The 10,928-nt window shown below is 35.0% G+C and overlaps 1 long non-coding RNA gene across 1 annotated transcript; it reads right to left on the bottom strand.

Annotated features, from left to right (window-relative positions):
- Positions 1-9,747: 9,747 nt before the first annotated feature.
- On the bottom strand, positions 9,748-10,682 carry LOC116166505. Its single transcript, XR_004144327.1, has 3 exons — positions 10,611-10,682; positions 10,415-10,556; positions 9,748-10,353 (listed from the first exon to the last, which is right to left on the bottom strand). It is a non-coding gene; the product is annotated as an uncharacterized LOC116166505 (long non-coding RNA).
- Between the last annotated feature and the right edge of the window lie 246 nt (positions 10,683-10,928).

Raw genomic sequence — 10,928 nt, 5'->3', positions numbered from 1 at the left:
AGTGGTGCTGTTTAGGTTTTTGCGTTTGGGTTGAATACGAGTGGGTTGTGATAACGTGGTGTGTTTCTGTGAAGAAGGAGTTTTGTGTTTTTTATTTGTATTTATGGTGTTTCTTTGTTCCTGAGGTCGTATTTGTGAGGTTGCTTGGGTTTTTGGTGGAGATATTGCAGTATTTTGTGAGCCTGTGGTGCTGTTAAGGTTTTTGCGTTTCGGTTGTATACGAGTGGGTTGTTTCTGTGAAGAAGGAGTATTGTGTTTTTTAACTGTGCTAGGGCGTGTAACTTTATTGGATGGACCTGTCTTTGTAGTACATGTTGCGTTACTTGTGTTTATGGTGTTTCTTTGTTCTTGAGGTTATTATTATTATTATTATTATTATTCAACAACCATTCAATACCCAAACTACAACTTTCACCTCCTGTTCATCACTAAAATGACGTCCTCTTCGGTCCAACTTCCCAAACAGGTCATTTGGTGACCTTGAGGGTTATTGATAGAGTAAATAGAGCCATCAATTGATCAATTGACCCCTAATCTTGCTGGTAAGGCTTAACGAGTCTTTGGGGTCATATGTAGACTATACGGGTGAGACTCATTTTCTTTAAATCGCAATCACTGCATGGTGATACAGCAAATGCATACCTCTGGTCAATTTCACACGTCTTTTCTCCCGACTATTCTGCCTTAATTTGTGCAAGAGTGTTGTATAATAGAGTCCGTTGACTGTGATGTTCCGTTTTGTAAAATCAATAAAAAGGAAGAACTCACAATCTCAAAAGATCGTAGTCTTAACGTCCTTGTCCACTGACAAAGCCTATACGTTGCTTCTTCATAATTTAAATCTGAATATTTGCATACCAACATGAACAAAAAAGATTATCATAACCTACGTCGTTTGATACCACGTTTCTCTGCTCTGCTTTTCTTTAGCGCCCTGTAGGTACATATGGCTCCGTAGACTTGGATTTCAAAGTCTTCCAAAAACAATAATACTGACGTAATGCTACATGCGAATGATTTAAACTGTGTGTTTTAAAACTAATGGTTGATTGTTTCAAATGAAATCTGCTTTATTTTTTTGCACTTTCAAATGACAAAAAAATTCTATATCGATCAATTGTTACACTCCCCATACCTATCTCTTATGGTTTTCTTTTTATTTAAGATTTTCTAAAATTGTGACCGTTATATGCATAATTTTCTTAGAAGCCCTTGTAATAAACGTGTTATTTATTTATTTATTTACCTTTATTTTTGAGTAGACGGGGTTTCAGCCAAGGCTGCTCTACCAACCCAACCCACTATACATCTACAAATATCCATGTCCGAACCAGGGACCCTTAGCACCACAGTCCAGCTTCAAGTGAACTGCGCCACACGGGCAGATCTGTCAGACAAATCTTTTTATGGTCATAATTGTTATCATTCGTTGTTCATGGTAATTATAAATATAAATAGAAATAGAAATATGAAAAAATCCTTTATTTACTTTAATGAATACAAAGTTGAATAAAGATGAAATCAAAAACAGAAACAGGTCACGATAACAAACGGCGATAAATAAATAATAGATAAATAATAAAAGGCTCAGGAAGCAATACCCATTACAAAAAAGGAGGAAAGATCACAATAGCCGCGAGGGAGATAACCATGAAGCACAAGATAAAATATCTGGGAGCGTACATACGTAGCACACTCAGTAAGCACAACACAGTGAAAGACAGTATAATCAACGCATTCCAGAGTCACACACCGATTCCGGAACTTCATACGAGAGAAGAGAATTTTGGGCTGCTTGAAAATGCTGCTATACAATACGATCATAGTCCCCACAAACTTATGCGGAGTGAACACCTCACCGTCACACCCACAACCTCCCCAATCCACAAAATCCATCATATTGTTTGGCATATGTCGCGGCCCAGCGCATTGGCAACAAAAGTGAGGCGGCTACGCCAGATATATGCCAAAGTATCAAGTATCAATAAATAAATTAATGCATAATACATAAATACATAAATAAATGAAATGAAAAACAAACATCAATCGAGGTTTTGTTCTACGTGGCCACTGTCTTCAAAAATGTTCAAAGCATCATGGGTAAAATGAGCATTGAGCCGCTCCGTTTAGTTCAAACTAGTAGTTTTCTCCAGGTAAGGATGGTACAAAGACAGCTATTAACGCGTTTATTTCAAGGCCTCATCAGAAAATTATGCATATAATGTTCACAATTTAAAAAAATCTTAAATAAAAAGAAAAGCATAACAGATACTTTTATGTAACGGTTTGCGTGAAACATCCTGTATGCTGTATAGGGATATTTCACCTGAAACCTAGTTTTAATAATGGACTCTTCTTCAACATTACCGAAATTATATACACTCTGAATTAGGGCACACCGGTACATCACAATTTCACGTTACCGTTTTTCACATCGAAGTGTTGTAGTATTAGAGATAATTACATTTTTGTTGATATAAGAATATGAGAAACAGCTATAAAGAAAGTGGTAAGCCAATATAACATAAGTTATAGGTCTTGGACTCTTCTTTCCGAGAACATACCAACCCTACATAAGTTACGACGTGCACCAGATAATAAATGTTCAGACGTTCTTTATAGTACCTCGATAAATAAGCGGGTTGGTTATTTTATTATAAACCACAACAGAATGGCACTGTCATCGCAAAAAACCGTATGTAGAAGAATATTTACTCATTTGTGAAATTAAACATGCTAACCCTACGGAAAACTTTTATGTAAATCATCGATTATACATTAGCCTGTCAGCATACATCATTGTTAATGGCTTGAATATCCATCATACGTCCAATACTTTGCGGTGACAGTTGCATCAAGAGAAGACGTACTCACACTCTCACCCCCCCATCAATCTTCATAGCGAGTGGCAGAGATAATCCAGAAGCTACAACACAATCCAATATAATGACCCGTAGAGACCGGTTACATAAGTCTATTGTACGGATAGAAAATCCTGCGTGTATTCGGTCCTACATTGTCAGTATTGTTACAGCTGTCTACCGACACAAATGCGTAAAGGGCATGAACATTCACGTTAGAAGAATAGAATCAATTTGGAAATGAGATTTGTATGTCGCGTTGATTATAAATTATGGGATATTCCTCTCATCCTAATAAATATGCTCTAAAATGGTAGCCACTCAGATTACAACCGGGTAAGAATTTACGATATGAGGAACAATTCCCAATAACGATTACTATGAAGCTTTCGTGGTTGTTCGTTGGCACACATAATCCCGTAAAATACGTTTACGTATGTTTGACCCAACCAAGTCGGCGACTTTTACCAGACCCATTACTATTTTATTACGGTTATAAAAGCTCTTAGTCACAATTTATTTTATCCGTATACAACACTTCACATTCTCGCAGAGACTAAAATGCTTACGTGTAAAATATTTGACAATTCTTATTACAAACAGGCACTGAAGCTAGGAACGCCTATATAAACCCAGCTTGGTCTTAATCTGAATATATGATCGTCCTTATTGTACCAGGCAGGCTACCGAGACTAGCGTTTAACGTTTAAATTCGTAGTAATTGAACCAAACTGAATCCCCGACTAAAAATATATAAGATGTAATGATAAAAGGAGATCAGGATCGATTACGTGCTGTAAACATTCTGCGAAAAGGACGGAATATTAACTGCTCGCTTATGGTGTGTGCTGCGATCACATTTAGGGATTTCATAAATATAAGTGATATCTATACGACCAGACTTAATCCCCTTTGTAGTTTATGTCGCATAATTTCGATTTAAGTGTCAAAATAGATTGGCCCTCTTTTGCGGTTCTTCTTTTAAAAAACGGCGCTTAATTATAACTTGATTATTCACCGCTAAATAGTACGAAAACCCTTTGGTTCACTAAAAGTGGCGGTCATTTACGCAGCGTGTAATAAAGGCCTTTGTTTGGGGTCACGCCGCCTCACAAAAGTGCTGTCTAATCCAGTCCAAAAAAGAATAATTACCGAATCTCTTATTCTCATTTTCTAGAGATAAGGGCTGCGTCACGCTTTTGCTCGCGGCGGTGATGTTTGATCAAACAGAAGCGGGGTTCGAAAGAATTAATCGCTGATGTAGTTTAAAGGGATGAAAGAAAATCAATTTATTTTATAATTTAAAAGTGATTAATTTGTTTTATGCCAAAAAAAAAACATATTAATTTCATTTTCTTTATCAAGGAACGTCAAAAGCCCATATTTTGCTTTAATATTTCAAGTTAAATAGGAAAACTAGGTACTCAGTTTATAATCCGCCTTTTTTTTATTACTTATTAAATTTGCCACGTGCATCTGGATAACGTTTTTCAAAATTGATTTTATTTAGTGAAGATATACGTACGGATAATTCCATATATTTTTCATTGGACGTAATTACCTGAACAAATTCAAAAAACTGCACTTTCTGAATGTAGACAGCAGAATAATTTACAAATTACGGCTGTTATAATTTTATAATGCATCGTTTTTCATTTGTTTAATTTTACAAGGCCTACCTAAAAGTGACTTCAATATATCGTTGCCCCCGTCACAGAAAAAAATAGTGTATTACCCACGGCAAAAATGTTAGATTTTAGCTCTTAGCCTCGAACTAAAAAAACTAAAAATGTGTTTGAAACGAAACGAATTCCTGCTATTTTAGGAAAAATATTCTCTTCAAAGTAACTCCAACTCAACTGGAAATACGTAAAAAAAGCTACAGAATCAAATTGTAGCTTTTTTAATATCAAGCATTGTGCTCACCGGACATTATTGTATGTAATTGTACGTTGTTTTTTGCAAATTTTTATCTATTAAAGTGGTTTGCACTGCACTGCAATGTAGTAAGGGGTAGTTTTAAAGTAATAAATTGTTTTAATGTAAACGATGTGACAAATTATTAATTATTTTTGGGTAAACAATTTTTTTTAATTAATCCATAATAGGGGTTAATTTGTGGTGGTGGATGTCATTCATATATTCACAACGTGTGTAACCCTGCATGCAAGAATAATAGCAAAAGTATGATGGGCAATTCATTGGAGCAAAAACAGATGAAGAACGGAGCTTTACTCAGTAATGGAAGGTAGGTACCAGGAAAAAAACTTACGTTACAACGTTTATAATTAATAGACTAAGTAATGTGCAATCAATATTTTTTAATTCACTTGTATTACAATATTTAAAGATTTAGGGCCAAATTTCGTTTTCGTCGGTGTCAGTTTCCCTTATACCTTTTCCATAACGTAATTGAGGGAAATATAATATAAGGTGCCAAATTTATAGCTTAAACGAACGATATATGGAACGCAGCTGCAGAATGCGATCATGTATAACCAGGATTTATTTAACACATAAATATTTCTTCATCTGAAATATGGATTTTTATTGTCGCAAATACAAACCCATAAATTTAATGAAAGGCGGTACAGCGCTTGTCAAAAGAATTTATTGCTCCGGGACAGTAAAGCAACACTTATTGGCATTCACAAATCAGTAAAACACAATTATACCTTTCCTTATTTATTAGTTTTATTGGAGGGTTCCCCTGCCGACATAACATCGGCACGTTTGAAGCGCTGGACCAACAAAGACAAGCTTGCCTGACTGCCGTCAATAGAGTCCCTTTAGTTTACTACCGAACCGTAACCATTAACTTTATAAATATCGGAACAAAAAATCTTGTTTCAATTTTAGTGAATGAGGCAGGGCGTAAATTGTACGCCATTAACGAAACTAATGCGTATTTACTTCGTACGATGCTTGTTAAAAAATGCTATAAATTGAAAAGTAAAGGAGCAAATGAAATTGAAATTGGGCATTGGGAAAATTACTTACGAAATAATTTGGTTATTATTCATTGTCGGCTAGCGGATAATATTCGCAGTTTGCCGTTTGTGTTACCACAGATTTAAATATACTATAAATCTGTGGTGTTACATATAAGTATGTAAAAAAAAATTGGTGGTAGAGGGGATAAAAACAATCACTTTTTCCAAATAAACCGAGGGCCTAACGTGTTTCATTTGGAAGCCACTCTCAAAAAAATGGCGAAATTTGCACTTCTTTTTAAATTTTTTGTCTCGGCAACCATAAGGGTTAGCAAGACCGGTGGCACGTCATTGAATAGGTTTTCGGGTATACCCTTTCCGATTTTTCAAAAATGTTTTCAAAATTCCTACTGCGTAAGGGTGCACGATTCTGATTTCGGCGATATTTGGTATCTGGGGCTTTTTGAACATGAAAATCAAGAATATGAAATTAGTTTATGAAAATTTGAAAAAAAATTCCATAGCAATTCTTGGCGGGACAACGAAAATAGAGTAGTCGGGAACCTGAATGTCTAAATTCGAACATGGTATATGAATGTAATTGTGGACCATTTAAATATTTCAGGCACATCTTGAATGCAATAGTTTTTCCTTTCCTAAAAAGAAAACTCACTGTATCAGTGTATCGCAACCACTTAACGCATATACACCTAGTAATAAATTCACAAGGTTCCAATCGATTCAGCCGTTTAGCCGGAAATGAGAGTATAGACCGACAGGCAGGCAGACATTTTTGAAAATGTTTAACCTATTATATTTCTTAAACGGTTTGTCTGATTAAACAAAATGTTTTATTAAACAAACTACCTTGTTTGATTTTACATATTTTGTCTCGCACAACTATACCTCTATCTCCAATAATAACGAAAATACCTCTCGACTGAAATTATTGTTTTTCTGCACCGAAAAAGGAGAAATTGATCTTCTAAATCTAAACAACAATATATCTCTTCTCACTTGATTAAAGTCCTTTGCATGATATACAGAAATTTCTTCGCGATAATATGCGTACAAACTTAACCTTAAAATTCAAAATACCTAAACCTTTGACGTTTAACCCCAATCAACGGTTTAACCCTTGCTTTAACTTTTTGAGCTTTCAAATTATGAAAAATAGCAAAATAATACAAAAATGGAAACGATTTTATCCCTTATACACCTTGTTAATAACGATGGCATTGTGTAAACTAGATGCACACTAGAACAACTGCTCGAAAGTACTCGCCACCACTATTATGATGACAGGCATCCACTCTTTTCTTCTTGTTTTCGAAGACGACATGTAACTGCTTGAATTTCTTTAAATCGCGATCGAAAAATGTTCCTTCCGAATTGTTTAAAGAAACACCGGAACTATTACTTTTTTGATCGCAATCGGCTATATAACAACGAATACTCCCTTCTATCATTCTTAATGACTTCATCCCAAAATCAAAAATGGCAATATTTATTTTCCCTATTGGTTAGCGCTATCTTTTCAACCGATCCCACAATTCAAAAAAACATTTACTCGGCATTTTTTACGCTACGAACTTTTCGCAGGATGAGTTCATTAAATCGAACACGATATACTCTGGCTCTGGCTGAAAGTCTATACCTATGCCCGCTATCTGGATGCCAAAACCCATTCGAGAATAAAAGCTCATTGAAAGTGAACGTGTGGAAAAATTTGTATGGCGAACCACTTCCGAACCTTGTAACGTTGAATGTATTCTTGGTTTGTGTAACTGATTGAATGCGCTCTTAGTGTGTTGGGAGTAGTTGGTACCACTAGGATTGAGATCACATCACTTTTACTTTTGTCGTTGAAATGACAAGTGGATCTTTGCGAAAAATGTTGATTTTAATGGGAAAATCGTCATCACGTTAAAATTGTTTAAATTCATTTTCTAAGCGTCTTTACGCGAATGGAGAGGTGGCTGTATCCTCTTTACGTAAAATTATTCCTTTTTGTTAACACGTTTCTTTTTAGGTTATGCCATATTATGTTTTCATTTAAATTACCTATCTTTGTTATACCTATATCGCAATCCGAAACCCATTTATTAATGGGGTACGTAAGTTTGAATTAATTGGAATTAGGTCTGATTTTGGTATTGTAATTTTTGGATATATCTTTCGTGTAACGCGCATTAACCACTCCTTATCGATCACGTACCGTTCTCTTATGAAATGCTTAAACGAGTTCACGAATCTATAATTGAGATGTCTGCTGAGCTGAAACTCATCTATTCTCCGAATATAACTACTTCATGGTTACTGTAAATGAAAATGAAAGTAGTGTAAGTGCACTTGTCGGTCATCTTGGATTTTATTCGCGGGATCAATGAGGGTCAATTAAATTGATTCCGATGGAATTTTATATACTACTACAGGTGAATGTATAAATTATCATTGTCTCATACCCATGAGTGCAGTTAATATTAAAGGCGTCCACCTATATCTACACATCTACCTGACCTTTGGTAGTATATCCTCTAACTGAACTGGAATGATATAAAAGCGAAATCAACTATAACCATGAAATTCCTATAATCCGAGATTCAAAAAAACCCTTCCAAGCACAGCCCATACAGTCCACAAAATTGTAACTACATAGGAGTAAAAAAAAAGGCCGGACGCCGATACTACTTAAACAACAAAACCTATGTGGGAATTATCCAGGGAATTATCCAAAGGCAGTAGCCATTATTATTCCGATGTATCTCCCACTGTGTAATCCGAAGGCCAAATCTTCAAATGAGAATAACTTTTGTGTGAAACGTGATTTTAAAAAACTGCTCGATAATTTTGTTCCTTAACTCATCAAGTACGCACACAACGAATTTCGTGGAATTATCTCCATTTTCGTTGTTCGACCAAGAATAGCAGTGGAACTTGTTTTTTCGAATTTTCAAAAACTAATTACATATTCTTGATTTTCATGTTCAAAAACCCCCAGATACCAAACTTCGTCGAAATCAGAATTTTTCGCACACTTATTTAGGGGTGCGCCCTTTCGTGGTAGGAATTTTGAAAAATTTTTTGCAAAATCGGAAACCGAATCGAAAACTTATTCAAAGACGTACCACCAGTCTTTCTCACTCTTATGGTTGCTGAGAAAAAATTTAAAGAAGTCATGCAAATATCACCTTTTTTTTGCAGGTCGCTCCCCAACGAAACACGTTGGACTCTCGGTTTATTTGGAAAAAGTGCTTGTTTTGATCCCCTCTAGCTCCCAATTTTTTTTACATAGCTATATGTAACACCCTGTATTTCTAGATAAACCTACAAATTACCTTTACGGAGCCCAAAAATATCATTTGTGATAGCAAAATATAAAAAACAACAAACAGACATCTGGGTAAACAAATAACAAGGGCAGTGGAATTCTAACTGGAATGACTATCATAAAGTATGTACGTGTAATCCAGCAGTCAGCAACACCAAATTCTGCCCATTATAAAGTTTGATGAAAGGTTTGCCATTAATTAAAAAAAGAATGCTTGTTTGTATCTTGCATGCGCTCCTAAAAGAGGCGGGTTGCTGATATTTTGGTAACTTGCCCAGGCCCACATTTTGAGTCTGTCATCTGTAAGTGGCCGACGACAGCTTTATGACAAGTTTCGTTAAAATGTGACTGAAGTAGGTAGCGTTGGACATACTCGCTCCTTCAACGTAATTAACTGTCAGATACGTTTCAGTACCTAATTTAACCAAATGGTCCTAAAATGATCTTCTAATGCCACAAAACTACGTCGATTAATTCCTAATTTATGAACATTTGTAATATTCCTAGAAAGATATTTATTTAATCAAGTTAGTCAACTATAAAATACATTTACTTTTTATTACGATAATAAAGTACAGAATTAATGTTTTAAGATAAATGCTACTATATTACGTTGGTGAGGTTGGCTTTATACCTATTCATTTTTTAAACCTAATTATAAGCTGTAAATTATGTTGGAGGCGAATGTACGTTTTAAAAAAAATTGAAAACTTGTTGGTTTATAGGCGCGCCGCCCTTTGTAGTTTGTGTATAGTAGCTTCGTCATGAGCTAAGATAAACACTACCTTTAGACTGTCCATCAAAGGTTTCTCTTTGCCTTGGGTTTTAAATGGCGCCTCTAACAAAGACGATCCTGTCTAATGGTTTTCAACCTCCCACTGCGTTTCATTTTATCTACCTGCAGGTATTTGACGTTTGCAAGTAACATTATGTCCATGTGTAAGGATAGTACAACGTAGACTAATTGTTTAATTACACTTTGAGAACAACGATCGATAAATTTTGGTTATAAATAATGTGGGGTTTGGCTGCAGTTTAATTACAACTTTTAAGGGAGAAATAAACGAATACGTCGCAGGAAATTAGCAAACGACGCGGCTCGCTTTACCTTTTTATAATACCTACACCTCCAGCAAGGCATTAACATGTTGTCAAACCACCCAGGCGGCTCCAGTCGGGATAAAATACACAGAAGGATCTTTTCGACATTATTAGCTGCAATTTGAACCTGGAAAAGGAGATTACTGAAAAGGTGTATTTTACCGTCAAAAACCTGCGATTAATCTTACCCCAAATCCATTATTATTCTTTTTAGAGTCCATTCATTTTTAATACATATCATTACTATCTATTCAATATTTTGGCAGTTAATTTTATAGGGCGCCAGCGTTTTTATCTCCCAAACGATTTTCCATTTTTACCAATTCCATACTAAATTATAAGTTTTATGTCCATTTTGAAGTTTAACAAGTTATTAATACTCACGTAAATCAGCAAGTAGCGTAACTATAAATATTTATGTAGGAAATGAAAAATTCGTTTTCATTAAAAATCAACTTTCAAATATTTCAGTCATAAATAAATATAACTGCACGACCTTATTTTATATTCTGAAATTTTATTGGTTTATATTATCCTGCAAAGTAAGTAATTAAGACTTTCTCTGACAAGTTCGTGAATAATTTTAGTATAAAGAAAAATTTATGACTGGTGACATTTAAACCCAGCTCAATTATGGTTAACTACCAATAATTTATGATATAATTCCGCTTCTCTTATGGGAAAGAATAAATGAACCTCGTA

The sequence above is a fragment of the Photinus pyralis genome, unplaced genomic scaffold, assembly GCF_008802855.1.
Source record: "Photinus pyralis isolate 1611_PpyrPB1 unplaced genomic scaffold, Ppyr1.3 Ppyr1.4_LG3b, whole genome shotgun sequence".
NCBI lineage: Eukaryota > Metazoa > Arthropoda > Insecta > Coleoptera > Lampyridae > Photinus > Photinus pyralis.
This window is presented reverse-complemented; position numbering and strand designations above follow the sequence as displayed.